Genomic DNA, 15,862 nt, shown 5'->3' with positions numbered 1-15,862 from the left:
GGTCTCCGTTGACTGACGGCCGCGATGAAAAGTCGCTTGTTATATCTAACACCTCATCATTATAGCAGATTTATTCGGCGAGATATCAAGAAAACTTTTGTAATTAGACACAGCTTTGCGAATATTGGTGGCATTTCCTTCCCCGTATCTTTAAACAAAAAAATAGGGGACCCGTTATCGGTGGAGCCCTGTCAGACGTGTTTGATAAGAAATCCTGAATTTTAAATGACATCTCCATTGGTCTTCATTAGAGAGAGTGAACAGCGGTATGAAACAGTACACTGGCTCCCATCTCTATCGCCTCTTAACCCCCTCGTACTGGACACGTCATTAATTCCACAATAACCTGGAAATGTTCAAAGTACGGACTTCCATGATGTCACATCATTAATAACTCGGTCTTAGACGTTAAGCACACCAGAAACACAACGTTTGTATCAGAATGTTTAAGTAATGGCATTAGTAATTAATTTTGAACAAGATTAATACAATTTTTTATTCTTCAAAATTATCGAAACTAGAGTACATTTATGTTTTTAAATGATGTAGACGACAATTATTCTACATTTTCTAGTGAGAGCGAAAATGATTTAAAGTCATGGTGATTTGAAGTACTCTTTGAGGTAAAAGTTTAATTTTATTATTCATTTTGCATGATTATACTGAAAATAAAAAGCACATAAGAAATGTTCCCGGAATATTTAAGAAATGGAATTGATAATTGATTAGGAACAAGATTAATACAAGTTTTTACTTCAAAACTGTCGAATCTAAACTAGACTTCATAAGCGGCAATTCTTGTTAGACTTCATAAGCGGCAATTCTTGTTATTCTACAATAATTCAATTTTGCTTGTTATGAGCATTTTCATTGGCTTAAAAATTTACTTATCAGCCTATAAAGGAAAAAATTGCGTCGCCGTTTGTGACGTTGCTTCTGATTGGCTGAGATGACGGCGTAATGATTTCATAGACAAAAGAGTTTCAAAATGAATTTTGAATACTGAAGAGAGTATCTTTAGTAAATTGAATGATAAGGATTATATATTATATACCGCTTCACAGTTTATTTAGAGCACACTCAGATTTTTGTGTGATATCTCCATAACATAAAAAATCTATTCAAGTTAATCCTTAATAAATTATTTAAAGTCTTCTTGTTATGACGTACTCTTTGAGCTAAAAACATTTTATCCTTCACTTTGCATTTGTTGACAGTATACAAAACATGTAGAAAACACCAGACTTTCATGTCACAATTAGTCATGAAGAACCACCGGAAAACATTTACCTGTAGGTTGCGTAATAGCGGTTATAGCGGTTATATTTGGCGGGGATTATATTTTTGTGATTCCATGGGACACTGCTATGATCACAGAACATTGATCGGCGAAATATTGAGAAATGTTGTAATCATATTAGATACCCCGATAGCCAGATCGCAAAAAACATAATCTGGCAAGAAATAAGGTACAGTACTAGTGTATGTAATTTTGTTAAAGATGCTCCATCGTCGACAGAGCATAAATGGCATTCATCAATAGAACAATAATTGGTGTTTAATCTTGTATATATATATGTGTCTAATTAACACAAAAAGTAATATAAGCTACATTGTAATTTATTTTGCCTTTGGTGCATGCACAAGCAGTACTTCATTCCATATAAGATATAGTGCCACGCATGCAATTAATTATTTTTTATATTTTCAACTTGAAGTAAAATTAGAAGCTCAAACTTTTCAATGGTGGTAATGGTGTAAAGTAAGTAACTTTTGTAACTGAAGAAAACACTAAATCGTCTGTTCCTGTTTTTGGTAGTGAAAAAAATACCAATTGTCAGCAGTGGACCATCTTTAAATATGATACGTGTGTGCCCCTCCTCATTCAGTGTATACAAAACGGGTCAGTGACATCATACATTCAAAGACTGAGACAGGATTGCTTTAGGTGAAATCTGTTAACATTAATACTCTATAGGTTCTGTCACATTTTGTAAATATTATATGATAAGGTAATGGAAGTTGTACGTTCTGCCTGGTCACGTCAGAATTAAACAGAGTTCCCTGCCTCCCTGCTTCCTATCATCCGGAGGTGTATCATACTAGTATACATCTTAGCAATAATCCTAATGGAATTAATAACTCTTTAATGATAAAATAAATGTCGCTCCTATCATTAAATTACTCTTTAATTCACTATTTTCATAAAACGCACAGTTATTGAATTTTCTTATTCTTTAATATTAGATAGAATATACCGATTACATCATCAAAGTACTCTATAATTCATTATTTCCATAAATGCACAGTTCATGCAGTTATTGAATTTACTTATTCTTTAATGATAGAATAACAACCGCTTATATCATTAAGTCACTCTTTAATTCACTGTTTCCACAAATGCATTGTTCACGCAGTTATTGGTCCAAACATTTCCATAGAAATAAAACACATATTATAACTGACTGGTTTAGCTTATACATGATAATGATTCACGTGAAATTGGTTATTGCATTGTATAGTAATTTTAATCAAGAGAACCAAAGACCCTGTATCGCTCACCTTGTTAATTAAGTAAATGTACGAAAGCTCCTTTTTCATATAACTAATATTATAGGATTTAGCATTGCATTCAACAAACATAAAATTGTATCATTTATTTGATTTCCAATAAATGATGAATTCCCACCCATAGGGATGCCACCCAATCCAGTATAAAACGCTATGTTATCCAGAGTTTCGGGAACGTAATTTAGGTGATAATCGCCTGTTCTAGCCGAAGTCTCTTCAATTTTGAATCCTCTTTACCCAATAGGGATCTATGACAATACAATACGAGCGCTATCGACAACATGGTTTCAAAGACGTGACCCCCTTTAGCCCAGCCCTTCAGTAAATTTTGGTTTCATTCTGACCAGTGATTTTGAAGAATTCGATTGTCGACGGAGAGGCAGACCAAAGACGAACGCTATGACATCGTAAAAGCGCTTTTGTACCTAGTGAGCCAAGAAATCAATTTTGACTTTCAATACACTTTGATGTCGATAATGATTTCGATTATTATCAAGTCGTATCTGTCTAAAACAGTCAAGGTGACAACGAAAAATTATCTTCTTCATAGCCAAGTGAACTGTATACACAAGTCAAACTGTCATGAAAATAGCCATTTTTGACTCAATGAAATAGTTCTAATATCAAGACGGTCACTACTACTCAAATATAAATTATATATGTATATGCTTTCTATCATTTAATATGATTCCTATATTTATATTTTCACTAATGCTGTATAGCTTTGTTCCTATATAGTAGATACTGTCACGCAAAAATGTATACCATTCATGCTGAAATTAGCTAATAATGAACATACACCCGCTAAAGAGCCCTAGGCCTGGGGTAAGCTGATGATCCCACCACCCCAACCCATTTCTGAGCCCTAAGGGTAAGCTGATGCCCTCTACCCCCTCCCGCTATTCTGAGCCCTGAGGGTAAGCTGATGCCCTTCCCCGCCCCCCCTCCCGCTATTCTGAGCCCTGAGGGTAAGCTGATGCCCTCTACCCCCTCCCGCTATTCTGAGCCCTGAGGGTAAGCTGATGCCCTCTACCCACTCCCGCTATTCTGAGCCCTGAGGGTAAGCTGATGCCCTCTACCCCCTCCCGCTATTCTGAGCCCTGAGGGTAAGCTGATGCCCTCTACCCCCTCCCGCTATTCTGAGCCCTGAGGGTAAGCTGATGCCCTCTACCCCCTCCCGCTATTCTGAGCCCTGAGGGTAAGCTGATGCCCTCTACCCACTCCCGCTATTCTGAGCCCTGAGGGTAAGCTGATGCCCTCTACCCCCTCCCGCTATTCTGAGCCCTGAGGGTAAGCTGATGCCCTCTACCCCCTCCCGCTATTCTGAGCCCTGAGGGTAAGCTGATGCCCTCTACCCACTCCCGCTATTCTGAGCCCTAGGGTAAGCTGATGCCCTCTACCCCTCCCGCTATTCTGAGCCCTGAGGGTAAACTAATGCCCTCTACCCCCTCCCGCTATTCTGAGCCCTGCGGGTAAGCTGATGCCCCCCTCCCGCTATAGAACCCTGAGGGTAAGTAAACTGATGCCAGTGGTTGTGACATAGACCTTATTCTGAGGGAGGGTCTTGTTGCCGGTCCACTGTTATCAGAAAAAGATAAGATAACACAACTGAAGAATGACAGATGTTTTTGTATACTCTCTCATCCCCCAACATACACTCCATCGACGCGACCATCTCCAAAACCCAAAAGTCCCAGGCCTACTTTAGAACAAAACATTTTATCTCCCGAACTGAAACACTTGCACTGCAAACGATGTTACCGGAGTAAAAAGATGCAGAAACATTGACCAGGCATCGCAAAGTTATTTATATAAAAAGATACATACATCGTTATCCGGGAAAAAGACCAAGGCTCGTTCCAGCCGTACTTTGAGGATTTTGTTTTTACTTACATAATCAAGACGTGTGGCATTTTACATGATCCAGATCCAATGTTTTGTATTCGTAGGACATCTACTTGAGATACGGAAATTGTGCAGGTCCCGGAGTTGAGTCAACTATCGGGTATTTATCGCTTTTTCCAGAAACATATTCCGACATTATACATCTATTTTTGCATTGCGTGTTGAATCCGTTTCGGGATAAATTTAACCTTTCATGCGGTTGGAAAAGGCTGGGAAGAAGATATAGCTCCAGCGATTGGTACCAGTCGAACACATGATTGCTTCAACTATTGGTAAAGAATCACAGACATATCAGTATTAGGATTATATGTGATACAAAAATATCACCTGAACTCCTGATCCACGATAAAAAATCCAACGAGATACTGAATGCCACCCATGACAGACTTGATGTCATTACTTCAACAAAATTGGATTTCATAAATTAGTAAAGGCGATAGACTTTGCTTGATGCCATTACTTCAACTGCAGCATAAATTGGATTTCATAAATTAGTAATGATGAGAGACTTCGATTGATGTCATTGCTTCAAATATCACGATCGCGAAAACTGGATGTCTCAAATCAGTTTTTTAGCTCGGTTGCTTGGTGTCATTACGTCTAAGTATCAACATTGATCGGATTTCACATATGATTAAGATTATATCACTACAGTGAACAGGAATTCTAGCTAATATTTATAGCCAAAGTCGTAAATATCGAATAGATGTGTTTTTTAATATATACATTTGCTATACACAGCTGCCATACCCAGTGATTAACAGATAGTGACAGTTGAAATCCTGGCATTTTGTAACGGCCAAGATAAAAAATCAAATCTTCAATCTTGGTCAGTTTCCTAACATTTGGATTTCCTCACCAACATCAACCAACAGGTAAGTCATATGGTTATCAAGAACTTAAGGTGGCTGGAATGTTTGCTTTGAGACAACGATAATTATCTTCCTATTATGTGTATTGTCTTTTCATTGCAAGAAAACCCTTTTTTAAAGTTTCTTGTGACTATTTATAATGGGTTTTTTTGTTTTGGTTTGTAATTGTTTTATTTTTTCCAACAATAGCAACGTGTACAGACAAAAACAATTAAATTAATTATTTTGAAATTATATAGATTATGATATTCCTTCTAATCATGCACAATTATTTCTTATCATCATCATTCTCACCATGATTTTCATTCATGCTTTAAAGTTTATCCTCTATAATGATAGTTTATTATCTTTTTATACCCACTTCACTTCCCTAAATGTTATATTACAAAAATATCATGCTTTTGCGTTCTGATCATATGTATAAGTCAGAAACAAACGAAATGACCGACAAAATATAATGAACATTATATCCATTGTTTTTAAGCCAATGTTATAAATGTATATTGTAATAATGGCAACAAATCCAAATTTCGAACAAATATTGCTTTAAAGAAGCGACCATTTGATTTAAATGTTACAACGCGTTGATTATCAAGAAGATAGACATACTGCATGCAATTGGTAATTTTCGTACCTCTATGTTGCTAATTATTGTTTCATACCATGCTTATATATATTATGTATAACCCTGAACTGACATACCTAATAATGTCCCGTCAGGGAAAATAATGTCCCGTCAGGGAAACTAACATGTGACAGACATTTCGGTTATTTTGTGTGACTTTAACTGTCCAGCACATGTTAAGTAAACAGATATTATCATATATTGATGTAGCTACTAATTAAAAAGCCTTCATTCTACAAGCTATAATCATATTTGATTTAAACACGTATTATTGTGATATATCATATAAAATTGGACTGGACACAAATTTTCCAACTGATATGAAGCCCTCTCCTATATTCAGAAACATTAGTAAAACTACATCGGCTGATTTGGTTGATTCGTTTCCAAATCCTCCCCAGAATGTCACGAATACTTTGTATACATTATGTATCTGGCTTTAAAATCTTGAAACACAGAAGGATGTATCAAATTTGAAAGTTTTCCAATAAAGATATTCAGACCTATGCGAGTTATGGTAAGCATTTCAAAAAACAAATTAATGTTATTATAGGTTTGCAAACGCATATAAAACCGATAATATCATAGCATAAGGCAACATAAGTCTTTTTGTTACATTAACCTAGGACAATTTTTATTCTACGTAGGATTTTTTGTTTTTCTTTGTGGCACTTTTGTATTCTGATTAACTTGTATATACATAAAAACCTTCTAATTGACTTTATACAAAGGTAAAATTGTATTGAAAATAGTCATTCCGGGTGATATCTTTTAAGACTGGGATGGTCGCTATGGGAAGTTTTACTGTATTTTTATCACATTGACAAATGACTTTGTTTTATTTTAATTGTTAACAATTTTGAAATGCATTCACAAACAATGTATTGGTCAAATTAATCAAATTTATTTCATATTTAAATGCAAGTACTTTTAGAATATTATTTTGCTTTTGCCTTATTAACTACAAATAATGGAATTTGTTGTATTTCATTTGACGACTTTCTTACAATTTTGAAAGTATTAAAAAATTGCATGGGTCACTGATATCAAATTTATTTCATATCTAAACACAAATGTCTTGTAGATTTTTTTCGTGTGTGCATAACTCTTGCCTAATAATGACATTTATGGATATGCTGGCCATATATGTCTACCAGGGCCGAGACACCGATAATACTGTACCTTGTTGGTATGGCCCAGCCCTGGAAGGTGACAGTAACGAGACAGTGTCACTAACCCGTGTAAGCATGGCTTTCATTAAAATCTGGACCCGTCAGTGTAAACTCATTAATTCCTCTCGTCTGTCCCAAAGATAAACTTACAGACTTGTACATAAACGTCATTTTGTCGACCTGTTATCTCAAACTGTTCATGTTTTACATATTTCTAACACCGTAAAAAAGCAGAGAGCAACAAGAGGTCTATTGGACCCACACTTACATCATGTTTCTATAAGGCAGTTCACATCTTATACAATATCTTATATTTGTAGCACAATAAAAAAGCAATGAGCAATGAGAGGAAGTTTGGACCGATATTTGTTTTACATATTCATATACTAACACCTAAAATCAGAGAGCAATACATATATAATATAAATCTTCCAATGGTGAATCTAAATGCATTTAAGATGGCTTTGATGAACAATCAAGGTGCTACATAGAAAAAAATCTTTACAAGCAATCATGTTATTAAGCTGAAATTTTGACATGTAAAAAATCTCCATGTAAATTGAACAGCATTACATGGTCAAGTAATTTATTTGGAAAGCAAGTCAGATTGTTCGATGATATAACTCTATCAGTCTGGGTATAGTAGATACAGCTTAAAAGACCAAATTATTACTACGTACATATACGGTAATATTTCAACGCTCAGGCCTCGAATTTAACATTCTATGACACTTGCTAAAAACAGCAAGTGCCGCTTTGAATGTCATTATTAGAGTCGTCCTCGATGAAAACCACTTGATAAAAAAGCAAGTGCACATTTTTATCATTTGCTATTCTTTTACAAGCCTGAGATTTGAGGCCTGAGGCTTTTCGCTACAGACAGTTTGTGCTAAAACATACAATTGCGCTACCAGTGTTATCAGTATGACAATTAGCAATTATAGCAAGTGTGCGAAATGTTCACTGTACTAAATTGTTCAAAATCAAGTTTGCGATAAAATTAGATTGCACCAAAATAAGTTTCCATTATACCAGGTAGTGGATTTGTGACTTATTGTTTTTATTTGTAGTTCTTTTATGAAAAATAATACTAAGAAAGAATGCATGTGCATGTAGTTCCATAGGAACCTACCATATCACTGTTTATTTTTTGTTTTTGTTTTTTTTTTGCGATTTCGCGGGATATTGCCATGGTCGCAAAATGTGATCCTCTATATATTGGGAAATACACGGCGGGCTTGAATTTTGAAATTAGGTCGGTCTCGAAAATAAGCCTGGGATTTCCGACAAAAAAAGTATATAAGCCGCAGCTTATTATCGAGATTTTAAGGTATATCTTGAAAGCCAGATCATGAATATCTAAAACTGTTAAAACATATTTTTTTCGTTTGAAGTTAAAATCGCGAATTTTTTTACATTTTGCGTAAAAAAAACTTGCTATATATTATTGCTCGGAAACAAATTCTCCGTTTTGGGTAACGACGACTTAGATATTGACATCCTGACTTGCAAATTAATTTTAAGTGTATGATTTTGTTAACTTAAAACAGAATATAAATACAAATCTTAAGTTAATACATTGGCCCAAAGAATGAATTGTTTAACTTAAAACATATTTCTATATTAGTTAACCTACTATTTGGTCTTAGAAACTGAAAATCAATGCCAAGAAAGAGCTTTTAGTAACGAAGGTGTATAAATCAAATGAGTTTGTAATGAGTAGCTAAATAAATTGAAATCATGACGAAGAATTCTTTTTTTTTTTTTGTTGCCTTAATTGCGCAGGCAACACAGAGAAACACTTCATCGATCTGGGTAACAACACTTTGGACAAATATTCACCATGGTTCAGATAGATACACGTCACTTTCCAGCTTTTGATTGGTCAAAATTTAGATATTGTATTAGTAGTCTGATTTCTGCGAAAATTGATAAATATGGGTTTTGAGGGATGTCTGACAAAATGGTACAACATATATGTACTTTCAAACGTGTCTGTTACCATGGTAACGAAATCAAGGCTTCTGAAAGATCGATTTTATATAATCTCCCACCTCGATGAAAGTTGGTATAACTTTTGAGAGATACCGAATGCAACAGTATGACTGCAGTTTGTGGACTTCTGTAATCGTTATCCATTTCACCTAATATTGTTTTTATAAGTGTTGTGCATTTTGAGTAAATAGTTACTCCATCATTAATTTCCACAAAAACATAATATTGTTGTAACTTTAAAGAAGAATCCCTTTCATAACTCGAGCTGAAGTCTTCAAGTCAGTGATGCATCTTTGTTTCATGTCAATTTTCAAATAACAAGAGTTGTTTTAGAAAAAAAATATGTTAAAAGTGCGTAATTTTTATTAACTTTCCACATTATTATTGCTGTATCTTTTAAGACAAATTACTTTAACAACTCTGGCTAAACCCGCCCCTGTAGAATTTCTGTAAACACAGTACAGTCTATGACTAATCTCCACATTGTTGAACATAGAAATCTAAACAAACTCCACACATATGTCAAACTCAATTTCTCTCAACCACAAACATTAACGTTGACCCTTCAGCTGTCTGTAGACTAAATTGGCTTATCAAAATGCTTCATTTAAATTTAAGAAGACGCAAATTGTGAAAAAATCAGCCTGTGTTAGAGTAGAGTCACGATTTGCATCACCTACGATATAAAGGTGCTTGTGAGTGTGCTAGAACAGGGATGTACTGGCAAATATAGGATGTTTGGTGGCAGATTGGTACTCTTGTCTTTCACCGCCCTCTGTCTGTGGTTGGATTCCCTGTAAGGACAGAGAAGGGTGTAAAATATGTCAAGGATTAAATGCTTGTAAACTAGTGTTTTACCAAACAAACACAATTATTGATATGTCTGTATTAATTCAGTCATCTGAAGTTATATGTGCCGTAATTTCATAATTTTCATTCTCATGAATTAAGAGCTTTAAATATTTTATTCATCACCAAACATTACCTTTTGAGGATTTGAATACTTACAATGCATAGGTTCTAATTAAACACGTGCAAATAAGAGCTGAAAAGGATTATTGGCGGTACTGCCAAAATCATCATATTTACATCTACAGTGCAGTAGAATGAGTACCTACGGTCAGACCATAAAGCCATATTGTGGCCTAAAATTTCATTGCACAATTTTACAGTGTTCAAATGTTATTGTAAAGTGATTTATTCAGGACACGAAAGGTTAAAAATTCTGTTAAAGTTCAAATGATGATAAACTGGTGTTTTACCAAACCGTCATATTTATGGGAGAAAACTGAGATTTCATGGTTCGTAGAGAAAAAAAATCAAGAACTTTTTAAAGAACTTTGCAATGCCTTTTTGTCATTTTCAAGACTCTACTAAAATCAGATTCTCTAACAATAGCTGAATTGATCATTTACCATCACTGATGATTATGAATGAAAACATAGTTATTAATCAGAACAAGACCAACATAGTTATTAATCAGAACAAGACCATACATAGTCTTGAGTCCGGATTTTAAAAATCTGGATTTCAGGTCGATTCACCCACAACACTTCCGTGGCAAGTCTGATCAAATTTCATGTTCATTTATGTTATAATACGAATTTTGAATGAAGAATAAAATGTCATTTTAGAACAAATGTATTTTTCAAGGACTTTTCAAGGCCATTTGTTAAATTCAAAGAGTTTTCAAGATACCAAACTCTTTTTAAGGACTTTCAAGGCCAATACATAAACAGGACTTTTCAAGGGCTGTACCCACCATAGCAAATAAATGAAACTTTCGAGACCCTCATGGATAATCTTTTTTTTTCAAAATGGAGACTTTAATTTTGGAACCAAGAACTTTGATAGGTATGCTGATCAAATACATGAACCAGCTTCCACTCACAGTAAAGCCTCTTGCTTTCTTTCATACTGCCTATATGAGTGATAGGTTTATATTCTTTCTTTATGTTTTCAATTTTTTAATACCTACGTTCATTTAGGAGACATAGTAAAGATTTTCAGTACATCAATAAATGCTTTAATGGACAAATGTTAATAAAATATAGGGGATAAATCATTTATGCTTTAAAATAAAATATTTTTTAAACAAGAAGAGAAAAACAAATCACCTATAACTCTGTTAAAGAATCATTTTCCAGACAATGTATCGTCAAAAACTAAATTTGCCACATATACATGTAAATTGCTTATCTCTAATTTTCTTCCTTTCTGGCACTTCCTCTCTCATACACAAGAAATTACATTGGCCGTTTTTGTTAATGAGAAGGGGAGAGAGGGGAGTAGAAAAGTAAAAATGAAGTCTGTAAAATGTAATGAAAGAATTAACAAACTTTACATGTCAATGAGGCATACATTACAATCAGTAATCCTGTTACATGTCAATGAGGCATACATTACAATCAGTAATCCTGTTGCACATTTTCTGACATGTGATATTGAGCAAAATACAAATAGGACAAAATATTCCCGATATATGAATTCATGAAGGCATCACAGTGAAAAATATTTGATTAAAAGTTCATACATTTGAGGTCAAATAATTATCATAAACATATTTCTGTGCAAACATTTTTGTCTAAGTCCTAATAGTTTGTAATTGCATGGCTGGCTTCCTATATGTCAACCCACTCAAGGTCAATGAAGTAATTCCATGACTTGTTGAGATCATGGCAGAAAACATTTGATCAGATGTCATTTCCTCTGCAAAACCAGCCGGGCAGAAAGACCAGAACAATACCTACCTGTGACAGACCCATATCCAGAAATGTGCTAGTTTTCACCCCCATTATGCACAAATAAAACCCAATGTCAAAGGTCAACATATCAGCGGATATGTCACAACATATGCAAGGTGGTATTTGAGAAATCTGTTACAGCCATTGTGACGGGTGTAAGCTATCTCACATCTACATACACCTGTATCATTCAGGTAAAAACAACACCTTTCAAAATGTGTTTTAAAAAATTAGGAAACTTTGTATCTTTTACACATAATGATCTCAAGCAGCATAATGACCATGCAAGATTTATGCATTTTTCATTTTCTGATAAACAAATGTGTGTATACGAAGAGAATCCTTTTTTTTCAAAAATTGAAAAGAATAAGAGGCCCATGGGCCTTAATGTCACCTGACTTTGGATATAGAATGAAACAAAGACATATAAACACTATATATACTGTCCCTTGAAGTTGGTCAGTGAATTGTTTAGCTTTTTAATTATGAAGAGTATTTGCTTCCATCGACCCTGTGAAGATTTTTGGAAATTATAGTCATGTTGACCCACATTGGTCCTGCCATGGATATGGTTGTTAAAATGCTATAACTCAGGCTAATAATTCTTATCATGTTTGACTCATTTCCTATGAAAATCAGGCAAAAAATGCTCATAAATGTTTCCCTAAGTTAATATTTCTAACACAGTTTGACTAATTTCCAAACTTGACCCCCTCCCCAGGAAAAAAAAGACCCCAAAAATTCTGTGAAAGGACCTTAAGACCTTTTCTATCTATGAAGATTATTTGATTCTTCCACATCTGTGAGTGGAGAAGAAGATTTTAGAAATTTTGGTCAATTTTACCCCTTTTCCCCCTCCCCGGGAAACTAGAGACCCAACAAATTTTGTAAAGGACTTCAAGACCTTTCTATCTATAAAGAGTATTTGATTCTACCACATCTGTGAGTGGAGAAGAAGATTTTAGAAATTTTAGTCAATTTTACCCCTTTTGGCCCTTCCCACAGCCCCCTGGGGGATGGGGACCATATACTTCACAATTGTGATTGGCCTCATGCCTTAGAAGATTTGTGCAAAATTTCATTGAAATTGCTTCAGCAGTTTTGGAAAATTAGTCAAACATGTAAATTGTGTACGGACATACAATGCACGAGGGACAAAAGGCCATTAGAATAGGTCACTTGAGACTTTGACTCGTGTAACCTAAAAACGTAAATATAGACTTAGTTTTAAACTTAGGTTTTTTTAATATTAAAAGGAAAATGCACTAATCAAACCATATATATAAAACTTTTCCGTCTGGTTTTTGCAGTCACCATTTATCATCCATGATAAGTCCCTATCTTACAAATGGTTAACCTTCTAATATTTGTTTAGTTTCATGGCCCAAATCATGCCAGCAATGGACATTTAGTGCTCAGTTTCTACTATCTATTTAGAGCTGAAACTTAAAGTTTCTAACTTCTATTCACAGTTTCAAGCTATGTATAATTTAATAATAATCATAAATAAAATCTTTTATTTAACCAGGGTTACATATTTAGACAAGTCTAATTTACAATATGGCCCTGCATCAATATATACAGTTATCACAGACAACAGTTTAATACAGACAATACCTTAATTAAAAAGGCATATACATTCATATCAACATGTAAATATGGTTGCTTTCTAAAATATTGGTAGAAAGTATAAAACTAAAATTGTGAAAATACATCCTTTAAATATTTTTGTTTAAAAACAGCAACACTGGGAGCATTTCTAATATCATTGTTCAATCCATTTAGTACATTGGAACAAGTGTAAACAAATGAACGCTTAAAATAACTTGTTCTAGCATTAGGAATATAAAACTTATTTGAAATTGAAGATCTTGTATTTCTCATACTAACATCCTTAATATAGGTAAACATGTTACTGAAGACACTAGGAGTATCCCCATGTAAAATTTTGTAAGCAAGAACAGCTTTCCTAAAAATAAAATAGTTTTCTATTGGCAGCCACTTCAACTGAGTAAAAAGTACTTTGGATGGTGTTAAAATATCTCTAACATTTAGTAAAACTCTTGCTGCTCTTTTTTGTAGCTTGCACAATTTATGAATATAAGATTTGTTACTGGCCTCACTCCAAACAACAGAGCAATATATAAATTGTGGAAAAACTATACTTTGGTAGACTTTTTTCAGAACATCATTTGACATAAATGGTCTTAGCCTTTTCAGAACATCAATCTTTTTTGAGACTTTCTTTGATACATAGTCAATATGGTCTTTCCATGAAAGACAACAGTCAACAAAAACTCCAAGGAGTTTTGCACAATGTACAGATGTCTGTTTGATGACTTCAATCAATTGATTTATTCAGAATGGTAGAAATTAAGTCAGTCATCCAACAGAAAATAAACTGAACAAGAGATCCCAAAGGGTTCTTGTCTCCCACCAAAGCATGATGGCAATGGAAAAAGATTGAAATCCATGCACAAAGTAAAACAAAAAGTGATGGCAATGGAAAAAGATTGAAATCCATGCACAAAGTAAAACGTTTGCTCACATTAAGTTCTTCAGCGGAAACAGTCACTTCAGCTGTTGGTAACAAAACTTAAATTATAAAAAAACCCAAGATGGCGGCCTGTCAGACATTTTGTTGACTGATCTGTTACAAAATGCGAAACTAAGATCCTGGGAAAACTTACATAGGAAAATTAAGACAAATTCTTTCAGTACTTTCTCAGAAATAGTAGTAACTTAAAACTTTCAGCTATCAAAATCTAAGATGGCGGTCTGTCGGCCATCTTTTTTTAATTGAACTTCATATGCACAACTAGGGTTCTAGGGGAACAAGTAAATTGAGAGACAGATCCCTTTCATTCTGAGAAATAGCAGTTAAAAGTATTTCAACTATAAAAATCTAAGAGGGCAGCTTATCTGCCATCTTGTAGACAGATGGGTCTAAAAATGCAATATGCACAACAATATGGTCCTGGAGCAACCTACATTTGAAATTTGAGAAAGGTCCCTTCAGTACTGTCTAAGAAAAAATGGTAACAAAAATTGTTATCTGATGGAAAGATGGACGAAGCATGTTTACTTTGATTGGGTTTAATGTCAAAATGGCAAGGTTAGGAGGTGAAACAAAACTGGAGTACCTGGAGAAAAACCATAAAACGATTAGTGGTCAGCACCTGGCAACTGTATCTGGTGGTCAGAGTGGAATTTGAACTTGCAACTCAGAGGTGGAGGGTTTGTGGTGATATGTCAGGGCATCTTAACCACTCGATCACCACAGCCATTAATGTTATTAGATATAAGATTTTAATTACAGCAGATCTTGATAATATCCCATTTTTATCAGTAATATATTTTTTTCTTTGTGCTGAAGCAAATTCAGAACAATCCTTTCTTGAAAAGATAAAGTCACTATTTCATTACAGCTGTGACAAGATATTCTAAATCCCCTTCCATTATCACCGAGAGATTATATAAGGCTAATTAACATTTCACTAATCAAATCGGTCACTAGTGTAATCAACATTAATTAAGATACCAGAATATGTATGACAGAATTCCCTGTATGTGCCCCTAAGCCATCAGACTCCTGAGGAAATAGACTGTATCGAATAAGTCCATCATGTACATGCCGTATACAACAGGTAAACAAAGCCATGTACATTGGCCATAATAAACCTACATAGGAATACCAGCTCTCAGCCATCTCAGGTAAGACGCTTCATACATATCTAGAGAGAGAGATCTAATTGGTGATTTATATCAATCACGGCAATTTTAACATTTTAAGTTTAATTACTTTGGATCTTGAACAGAATAAACCTGTATTACTATACCTGAAAATAGCAGGTAGCAGTAATTTATTAGCTGTGAAAGTACAAATGATTATTGAATATGTATTTAATTTGCGATTATTATGTCAACATCAATTCCTGAACTTACTATGAATACTGACGAAAATGAACCTTTTATTAT

At 34.4% G+C, this 15,862-nt stretch overlaps 1 protein-coding gene across 2 annotated transcripts in view; it reads left to right on the top strand.

Annotated features, from left to right (window-relative positions):
- The first annotated feature begins 5,047 nt into the window (after positions 1-5,047).
- Positions 5,048-15,862, top strand: part of LOC138311166 (frizzled-5-like) — a 109,389-nt gene continuing 98,574 nt past the window's right edge. Inside the window, exon 1 of one of the 2 annotated variants that reach the window (XM_069252634.1) lies at positions 5,048-5,351. The gene's annotated coding sequence lies outside the window, so the exon portion shown is untranslated. Of the gene's footprint in view, positions 5,352-15,516; positions 15,599-15,862 lie in introns of those variants that run through there. The other variant, XM_069252636.1, reaches the window with a different exon arrangement.

The sequence above is a fragment of the Argopecten irradians genome, chromosome 16, assembly GCF_041381155.1.
Source record: "Argopecten irradians isolate NY chromosome 16, Ai_NY, whole genome shotgun sequence".
NCBI lineage: Eukaryota > Metazoa > Mollusca > Bivalvia > Pectinida > Pectinidae > Argopecten > Argopecten irradians.
This window is presented reverse-complemented; position numbering and strand designations above follow the sequence as displayed.